The sequence below is a fragment of the Cebus imitator genome, unplaced genomic scaffold (assembly GCF_001604975.1).
Source record: "Cebus imitator isolate Cc_AM_T3 unplaced genomic scaffold, Cebus_imitator-1.0 Scaffold69, whole genome shotgun sequence".
In the NCBI taxonomy this organism is placed as follows: Eukaryota; Metazoa; Chordata; class Mammalia; order Primates; family Cebidae; genus Cebus; species Cebus imitator.
This window is the reverse complement of record NW_016107384.1, coordinates 2043128-2051750: the sequence shown is the minus strand read 5'-3', so window position 1 is coordinate 2051750 and position 8623 is coordinate 2043128.

Here is an 8623-nt window from a genome sequence, read left to right as displayed (position 1 = left end):
ACTGCCTTTCAATTTATTATATGCCAATATATAAAGCATCAGCCGCGAATGGTTCATGCCTGTAATCCCAGTGCTTTGGGAGGCCGAGGTGAGTGGATCACCTGAAGTCAGGGGTTCAAGACCAGCCTGGCCAACATGGGGAAACCCTGTCTCCAGTAAAAAATACAAAAAATTAGCTGGGTGCAGTGGTGTGGGCCTGTAATCCCAGCTACTCGGAGGCTGAGGCAGGGAGGCAGAGGTTGCAGTGAGTCGAGATCACGAGACTGCACTCCAGCCTGGGCAACAGAGCGAGACTCCATCTCAAAAAAAAAAAGTGTCTTTTTTTTTACTTTTTCTTTTTTTTTTTTTGAGACAGGGTCTCGCTCTATCACCCAGGCTGGAGTGCAATGGAATGATCTCAGCTTACTGCAACCTCCACAGGCTCAAGCAACCTCCCACCTCAGCCACCAGAGTAGCTGAGACGATAGGCATATGCCACTGTGCTCAGCTAATTTTTGTATTTTTTTTGTTAGAGATGGGGGGATCTCACCATGATGCCCAGGTTGGTCTCGAACTCCTGGGTGCAAGGAATCCTCCTGCCTTAACCTCCCAAAGTGCAAAATACCATTATAATCACTGTAACGTTACAAGTTATGTTTAGGTTAGGTGCAGTGGCTCATTCCTGTAATCCCAGTGCTTTGGAAGGCCAAGATGAGTGGATTGCTTATGCCAGGAGTTCGACACCATCCTGGTCAACATTGTGAACCCCCGTCTCTACTAAATAAAAAAAATTAGCCAGGCATGGTGGCACATGCTAGTAGTCCCAGCTACTCAGGAGGCTGAGGCAGGAGAATCACTTGAACCTGGGAGGTGGAGGTTGCGGCGAGCCAAGATTGCATCACTGCACTCCAGCCTGGGTGGCTGACACCTTTTGGTGTCAAAAAAATATATTTTTAAAAATTTACAAATAAGTTAGAAAATTAGCTGGGCACGGTAGAGTGCGCCAGTAGTACCAGCTACTCAGGAAGCTTAGGTAGGAAGATTGCTTGAGCCCAGGAGGTCAAGGCTGCATACTGCTGTGCTCCAGCCTGGGTGATAGAGCAGGCCCCTGTCCCAAAAATAAAACATTAAATTATAGCTATTTACTTCTTCCCTTATTTTGAATGTTTAGTTACTTCTAATTGCATTGTTGTCAATTACTTTATTATGAACGAGTAAGCTGTTTTCAAAGTGGTTCAGTTTGAGTGTCTCAGGTGAAGTTGCTACTCAGATAAAGTTGCTCAGCTGCAAATGCGGAACTGGAAACAAATCAGTGGCAGAGATGGCACCTTCTTTTGAGAATTTTGCTATGAAACCATCCCTGGGGAAGCACAGTTTTGCCTGGTCAGAAGCCTAAAGTTACTTGTTAGTAAATGGGAAAAAGCTGGAGGAAAGGGATTAACTGAGAACAAAATCCCAATTCAGCAAGAAAGATACAGTATGGAAGTAGGTAGAAAAGTAACCTAGGGCTGGGTGCAGCTATCAGCATACCTGTAATCTCAGCACCTTGAGAGGCCAAGGCAGGAGGATTGATAGAGGCCAGGAGTTCAAGACTAATTTAAATTTTTTTTTGTAAAGAAAATGGAGAAAAGATTCAGGAGAGGAAAATTATTGGAAAGGGCAAACATTGATGAAAAGGTTCGTAACAGATGGCTTTTAGTTTCCAGTTAAGTCTGCTGAGAGTGAGAATGATGAGACTGATTCAGGACTTGGACACACAAGTCCTGAATCAGTCTCATGATTTTTTATATAATCGTGGAGCTCATTGAGGCCTTTACTTCTCAAATTACAGTCTGCAGCATTGGAATTACCAGGTATGTCAGATCTGAATCAGAACTGGCATTTTAAGTGGGATTCCCAGGTGATTCTATGCCCACTAAGTTTGAGAAGCACTGTGGTAGCCCATCTTCCCCACTTAACAGAAAAGAAAATGAAGGCTCCAGGAGATTAGCTGTTTGCAACTTAGCTTTGCAAGTTAAGACTGCAAAGGCTGGGAGAGCTCCTTCAGGAAATTAATGGGAATTTCATGACTTTTCTAACAATACTATGGTACACAAAGAAAGTGGAATGGTCTGTGGCTACTCAAAATTATGTTTAGAACTGAAAGGACAGACACCACAGGAGGTAAAAAGTCTGAAATAGTTTGCACTGCTATTGAAGCCATCCCTCCCATGAATGCTTTGAGAGGTAGGGAGGAAGGCAAGCAAAGCCAGATGGGAAAGGACAATAGGGGTCTCCAAGGTAGGGGAGGGATAGGTCCAAGAACAGGTCAATGGTGGTTTAATCCAAAGGTGGTTGGCTTAAAGGAGTGAGGCAGGTTGTGGTCAAAATGAGGAACTTGAAAGTTTAAAATCCTGAAACTAATTAAAAATGTTGGCCATCTCACAGGGAGCCAAAAATCACAAAATCAGGTGGGCATGGTGGTCAGTGCCTGTAATCCCAGCTACTTGGGAGGCTGAGACAGGAGGATCATTTGAGCCCAGGGGTTTGAGGATGCAGAGAGCTATGACCACACCTGTGAATAGCTACTGCACTCCAGCCTCAGCAACATAGTGAGACCACCATTTCTAGAAACAACAACAACAAACCATGAGACCAGAGTTATGAAACAATGGGACAAAGCCGGGTGCAGTGGCTCATGCCTGTAATTCTAGCACTTTGGGAGGCCGCGGTGGGTGGATCACTTGAGGTCAGGAGTTCAAGACCAGCTTGGCCAACATGGAGAAACCCTGTCTCTACTAAAAATACAAAAACTAGCTGGGCATGGTGACACGTGCCTGTAATTCCAGCTACTTGGGAGGCTGAGGCACGAGAATCGCTTGAGTCTGGGAGGTGGAGGTTGCAGTGAGCTGAGATCAGGCCACTGCACTCTCTAGCCTGGGTGACAGAGTGAGACTCCATCTCAAAAAATAAAAAGAAAAACGAGACCAAAATGTGGACGGAGTTGGAATTTCTGCTGATATTGGCATTGGGAGTGGAAGCAAAGTACATTCTTATGACATTTAGAAACTACAAACTGTTCAATACTGATTTCCTCACATAAGCTTCCCTTGGTGTGTTGATGAACAAAGAGTTACATGATTTGCCTTAAAAAAATAAAAAGCTCTTTATCTGTGTAAAGCAGCAATTCTTCCTTAGATGTTCTCTTTAAAAACATGGTCTAACCAGTTTATTTCTTTAGGAGTTGGAGATCAGAGGGCCTGACTTAGAAAAGACCCATTATATCAAGGATTTGACCACTTCTGCCAGAATAGCACTAAGTGTCAAAGGACATGACCCTTAATTTGAGCCAATAGGTATTATCAGCTTCTGAGAACACAGATTCCTTCTGAACACAAGCAAGCCTTGAGTAGAAGTTTGTGAGTATATAGCTATGCAAGTAGTATTTTATGGCGTCCAGCAATGCTCTAGTTTAAGCTGGGTGCCCCTTTTTATAAATTTACATTTTTTTTTTTTTTTTGAGACAGAGTCTCGCTTTGTTGCCAGGCTCCAGGCTGGAGTGCAGTGGCGCAATCTTGGCTCACTCCAGCTCCACCTCCCGGGTTCAAGCAATTCTCCTGCCTCAGCCTCCTGAGTAGGGGGGAATACAGGTGCACGCCACCACGCCAGCTGATTTTTGTATTTTTTTTAGTAGAGACAGGGTTTCGCCATGTTGGCCAGGATGGTCTCGATCTCTTGACCTCGTGATCTGCCCGCCTCAGCCTCCCAAAGTGCTGGAATTACAGGTGTGAGCCATGGTGCCCGCTGAATTTACATTACTAATTATTAGAATACATGAGGAAGAAGTGACTGTAAGAACAGGGAAAATTTTTCATTTTCTGTCAGGTGAAAAAAACATGTTACAAAAGAGTTCATAGAGAATATGTGTATATATATATATAAATAAAAAATGAGTATATATGTATAGAAAAATATATATGTATAACAACTTAATAGCAATAGACTGCTCAGCCATGGAACACAGGCTAGAAAAAAAAGCAGCTTTGGATTCTAGGGCAAGGTCATTGAAAAGAGGAAGCAAATATAAGAATGATTTATTTTCAAAGAATTAGTAATATAGTACATCTCAAGCAACAAGTCTGGTGAGGGACTTACCTCTCCGAAGACCTTCCATAGCCACCTCCAAAGGAAGCTACTTCACGAGGTGGAGGCTCCATCCCATTCTCTCAGCCTAGGACACTACCATGCTCCAGCAGAGCCGCATGGATGGAATTGTCAGGGAATTCCTTTGGCAGCCTATTGGACACTGACATTCTCTGTTCTGATGCAGTCATAGAAAGCACAGGAAACCTCTTTTAATAATAGACTTTAAATATTTAGATGTGAACTGAACTTGATACCTATATAATGTTCTAGTCCATCTGACAGTGATGAAGCAATCTGACCTGGTCTCATTAAAATGAATTAATGTCTAACAAATTAGAAATTAAAGCACCTAGTAATGATTTCTCAAATACTTGCTTCTTGGGCTGACATTTAAATAGCACTGAAGAGATGACTGGGGTAGTCACTTTAATGTGCTCAAAATTAACTCTCTACATCAAATTTGTTGTCAGAAGTTACCAAAAAACTTTCCCATGTTACTGTTATTTATAATAACAAATTACCACGGTTGTCATAATAACTCAATCCATTAGATAAGACTATACTTCTAAGGGCACTCTGATAGCAAAACAAACTATTTTTAGTTGCCATCAGTGACTAGGTAATTGTCTTCCTGTTTATTTCAATTCCCAGTTAAAAGCAAGTTGTGTATTTAGTACAGCCTCTGGAAGCACTCATCAGATCAAATAATGCCAAAAAAAACCCCAAAAAACAAAAACAAAAAAATGAAACAAAACTTGTGGAGAGAGAATATCAGGAAATCATGAAAAAGCATAAATAGAGATAACAAAAGAATATTAAAGGTTATTTCTCAAATTTTAGTACATTTGTTCATCTGTGTGCCTGTCCTGTGTATGTTCGTTCATCCTGTTATTTCCTATGGCTTCCTCTATGTAGATCTCTAAAGGGAACTTCTTTCATTTATTTAGTATAGACTCAAGCAGACTGCTGTCACTGACCAGGACTGGGCAGAGAAAAGCTGGTCCTATTTCCTTTCTGCTTACTTCCTAAGTGTTTTTTACTAATTTCCTTTCTTATTCTTGCTCCCCTCCTGCCTCCTGTTGGTCTGCTGGGCTACAGAGATGCCTCATTTTGGGCCGGGTACAGTGGCTCACGCCTGTAATCCCAGCACTTTGGGAGGTCGAGGCGGGTGGGCCACCTGAGGTCAGGAGTTCGAGACCAGCCTGACCAACATGGTGAAATCCCATCTCTATTGGAAATACAAAATTACCTGGTCATGGTGGTGCATGCCTGTAGTCCCAGCTACCTGGGAGGCTGAGGCAGGAGAATGGCTTGAACCTGGGAGGTGGAAGTTGCAGTGGGCCAAGATTGTGCCATTGCACTCCAGCCTGGGCAACAAGAGTAAAACACTGTCTAAAAAAAAAAAAACAAAATACACCAGAATCAAAAGAGCAAAAAAATATAAATTAAAAAAAAAAAAAGAAAGACCACCATATTTTATTAAAGTTGGATGTGACTGCCCTTCACAATTAATACTACATGTATCAGAAAAGCATAATTTTTGGTTGTCAAAACAATGACTTCCTTGCTGGTTTAAACTATGGTTATACAGCTCTAAAGAAACATTAAAAATTTGTATAAATGGGTTGAAAACGTGATTATTTTCTATTCAAATTAAAAATGCAAACACAAATACAATGTTACTTTAAATAATTAAGAAATTGTATTCACTCATTAGCTAAGTAATGAGCCAAGTCATTCCCAGTAACTTCCCGTGATATCAAAGGGAATGCATTTTATCTCTAACGAAGCACAGCTGGGTCTGTCATGAACTAGCAATGTGAAGGTGAGCCCTTGGGCTTCCAGGGGATCTTATTTCCTCTGCTATAGAATTGAAAGATTTTGTACAAAGAATTCCTGCTTTGCAAACATGTTGGGTGGAGTAAGAGTTAAACTTTTTAAAAGGCATTTGGACTTTTTTCTATCTGTACAATACTATAATTCAGAACTATTCCACGCTGCTGTTCTGGAAAAATTTTGCTCATAGAATGTAAATGTAATGACTGACATTAAAAAGTCTAAAAATGAAGCATTAAACAATTAAAAAATGTGGTTTAAAAACAAAAAACAAAAAAAGAAATGCCTCATTTCCCACTACCCCTCATCCTTCCATGTAATTCCCACCTTGGATTGCCAGATTTCACAAATAAAAATACAGGATGTCCAGTTAAATGTGAATTTCAATATTTTTTATTTTTTTGAGGCTAAGTGTTGATTTGTCACCCATGCTGGAGTGCAGTGGCACAAACATACCTCACTGCAACTTCAAACTCGTGGCTTAAATGATCCTTCTGCCTCAGCCTCCTGAGTAGCTGGGACTACAAGCATGTACCACTGTGCTGGCTAATTTTTAAAAAAGTTTTTGTAGAGATGAGGTCTCTTTATGTTGACCAGGCTGGTTTTGAACTCCTGGCTGCAAGCTGCCTGCTTCAGCCTCCCAAAGTGTTGGGATTATAGGCCTGAGACATAGCGCAAGACTGAATGTGAATTTCAGATAGATGATGAATATTTTCAGTATATGTCCCTGTAATACTTGGGATATGCTTAAAGTAAAAAAATTCTGTTATCTATCTGAAATTCAAATTTAACTTGGAGTCCTGTATTTTATCTGGCAACCTTACTCCTTCCTTATAGGCTACAGGAAGCTCCAGCAGCTGCCTAGTACCTATTACTGAAAATTCTATCTGCTTAAGTTCCCTGCTTGAAAGAATGCCCAAATCAAAATACAGACATTTCATCTCAGTGGTCTATGTTCCCATTCTCCAAGTCATTCCCACAAAGGCTTCTTTACGCATTTTTCACTCTGTTAATTCTTAATTATGAAGGATGGGCAAAATACCAGATATGGACTTCATTTAGCTTTGCCTCCAAGTACCCCAATAATTTTGACATTTAGCAAATGAAGGTAAGACTCACCATGATGGACCAGAATTCAGGTACCTATATAATACACCCTTCCTTTCCATTCCAGTTTAGAATGAAGCTATCATGGAAGAAGAGCTCTAATGTGAACAAGTTGTATGTGTAGTAGAGTCTTTTTTTGTTTGATTTTTGTTTTTGAGGCAGGGTCTCACTCTGTTGCTGGAGTGCAGTGGCATGATCACGGCTCACTGCAGCCTTAGCCACCTAGGCTTAAGCAATCCTCTCACCTCAGCCTCCCAAGTAGCTGGGACTACATGCTTGCATCACGACACCTGGCTAATTTTTTAATCATTTGTAGAGAAAGTCTCCCCATGTTGCTCAGGCTGGTCTCAAACTCCTGGGCTCAAGAGATCTGCCCACCTCAGCCTTCCAGAGTGCTGGGATTATAGGAATGAGCCACCATACATGACCAAAACAATGCATTTTATAGTACCTTAGGACAGTTTTTAAAAAGTGAGAAATCAGCTGGGCTTGGTGCCTCAGGCCTGTAATCCCAGCACTTTGGGAGGCCGAGGCGGGTGGATCACCTGAGGTCAGGGGTTCAAGACCAGCCTAGCCAACATGGTAAAACCCTGTTTCTCCAAAAAAAAAAAGAAAGAAAAAAAATTAGCCAGGCATGGTGGGCACCTGTAATCCTAGCTACTCAGGATTCTGAGGCAGGAGAATCGCTTGAACCCGGAAGGTGGAGGTTATAGTGAGCTGAGATCACACCACAGTACTCCAGCCTGGATGAAAGGTCAAGACTATCTAAAAAGAGTGAGAAATCTTTAAATCTTCTAGAGAACCAAGGAGGCAATAATTACATTTAAGTGCAGACTTGAGGAAAAAAATTATTTCATATGAAGAGCAAGCCACCTCAGATGGGGTAGTCCCAACAGAGCCCTGAGAGAATAAACTCAGCCTTCACCCTTGAGATTTTCTTTTCACTGGGTCTGAGAACAGCAGGAGGAAAAGATAGTATAAATTCAGAATGCCAGGGGGAAGCACAAAGTACTTTAGAAATACTTTTAAGTGGCAAAGTCAACGTTCTTTCAATCCTTCATTGTTCACAACTAATTTTAAAGTTACTAACAATTTAAGAGTACAACTTTTAAAAGAATTCCTTCTTCTCGTTGTGTCCAGGAGCTTGCTTGATAGGTAGCTTTTTTTCACTCAAGTGATCAGAACACTAACGGGCAGCCTAAGTGTCTGGTACCAGCTGCTTCCTTCAGAGAATCCCTGCACTCTCTAAGGTCACTGTGGCAGTGGGACTTACTCTGAGTAACTCCACAATGTTCTCACTCCTGGACAGGGGACAGATGCACCTCAGTTTATCTCAAGCAGAAGTTAGGATTTTGTGGCTGGACGCGGTGGCTCACGCCTGTAAATCCCAGCACTGTGGGAGGCCGAGGTGGGCGGATCACCTGAGGTTAGGAGTTCGAAACCAGCCTGGACAATGTGGTGAAATCCAGTCTCTATTAAAAACACAAAAATTAGCCGGGCGTGGTGGTGGGCGCCTGTAATCCCAGCTACTTGGGAGGCTGAGACAGGAAAATCACTTGATCCTGGGAGGTAGAGT